Raw genomic sequence first — 2056 nt, forward strand, 5'->3', positions numbered from 1 at the left:
TGTCAAAAGCATTAGAAATAATGAACATATGTAATGTATGTCTAGTCCCAGAGCCATCTCTTTATCATATATTTTGAAATGGGATATGAAGGCTTGACACGTGGCTTGAGTGATGGTTTAGGTTGGTGCAACTCTTTTCAAGTGATTTTAAAACAATCTGCAAACTGCCCACAAGCAGAGCACCTAGGATGGGTTCTGCTGGTTCTGTTTTCAAAGTGGATGTTGTGATGTGATAATTAATTCCCCTAGGCCAGTAGATGCTGCAGCATACACATATGAACCTTCACATATAGTTTTCTAATATATACATATATGTATGTGAGCACAAAAATGTGTGACTGAAAAACAGGTCTCAAAATTTAAAATTAGTCCTATGTGAACATCGAAGTATAACTCTAAACTAAGGAGATTTTGTCTTAACAAGTTAGTGCACGGACACAATCTGTTATAAAAAGAGTGTGCATCCATCATTTTGCCTTCAATCCTATACAGTCTACTGTTTTGGTGAGATGCAAGGGTGTTATTTAATGGAAATGAGAGATGCAATTTATGCATAATTATCATAAAAAGGGTTCATGCAGCATGTAGGGGTGACTAGATATGGTTTGGGTTTTTTTTTAATTACAGTAATAGACTCACCGAGGAAAAATTATTTTATGAAACCATCCCATTATTGCTTTTACAGACCCACAATTTGAGGATTACTGCTCAAAAATCCAGATGAAATGATTTTACAAACATGGGTCCATTAAAGGTTTAAGAATTGTAGATTAGGAAGAATTAAGTTGTGAAAAACTGTTGTGTGATTTACTATGCTATTTAAAATTGCCCAGACAAGTGTGAAATAGGCTGTATCTGCAGAGCAGGTAGGATCAGCACTGCTGTGCAGAATGTGTGGCCTTCTCACCTACAGGTCAACTTTGTTTGTACTGACCCACTTATTATTTCGGCATCTCTAGCACAGTACAAGTACTTATTATGACATCCATTTCTCTCATTCCAGGTACACTAGAGATGATAATATTGATCCTCAGGCCAGTCATCCATCAGGCTTTCATGAAGAGCCAGATTGACAGGCAAATGCGAATTACAATTATAATAATTCCAACAAAGGAATTGATAAGGAAAAGATAAGGCACAGGTCTGCAGCTCAGTGAGGGCAAGGATGGCCTCAAGCCCTGACGCACTACTACAGCCACGTTTTATCTCAGGGGCCGTGTGTGAGCATCTACAAATGGGAACGCAGGGAGAAGTGCAGCAAACATGGGAGGTAGAGCTGGTTTGCTGTAGCTCTCCGGGGCAACCTGAGCAGGGGGACCTGTCACCTTGCACCGCTTTTCAATCCCCTTTATGAAGTTCCCAGTTAACTTCTGTCATCTTGCTGCCTGTAAGCACGCTAAGCTTTGTCCATTTTCAGTGGGACGGGATGGGTTTACATCTTTTACACTAATCCAGATTGGCTTGCTGTGGATACGTTACCTGTCTGATGACCAGGTAACTTGTTTCACAGGGCCTGTAAGGGTCCGGGCCTGGGTCTGGGTCCCAACACTTGGCACGGGCGAAGGGACTGTGAGAGCTCCAAGGACAGCCGCGCTCCTGGGGAGGTTTTTCTCCCTGCGCCCATCACCGATCACAGCGCTCACTCTCAGCAGCTACAGCGGAGCCAACTCAGCGTAGCTCCGGTGGAAACTCTGCCGGGAAAAGGCATCGGGGTGACCCGCTGGGCCGAGGCAGCTCCCGGCACGGGGGGGGCCCGGCCCGGCCCGGCGGGAGCAAGGGCTGGGCCGCGCCACGGCCGCGGGCGCAGGGGCGCGGCGAGAGCCGTGCCTGACAGGAAGCCCGGCCGCCGGCGCTGCGCGGGCGAGCTCGGCCCTCGCCTTCCCTTCCGCCCCCGGCCGCGCTCCGCCCGCCCGCTGCCGGCGGTCCCTCAGGTGTGCGCGGAGCGGAGCGGAGCGGAGCGTAGTGGAGCCAGGCGGCGCTGCGCTGCCTCGCCGTCTGGCCCGGCCGCCGCCGCCGCTGCTCGGCGGGCCTGTCACGTGGGGCGGCGGCGCTGCGG

This window comes from Cinclus cinclus, chromosome 11 (genome assembly GCF_963662255.1).
Source record: "Cinclus cinclus chromosome 11, bCinCin1.1, whole genome shotgun sequence".
Taxonomy (NCBI): domain Eukaryota; kingdom Metazoa; phylum Chordata; class Aves; order Passeriformes; family Cinclidae; genus Cinclus; species Cinclus cinclus.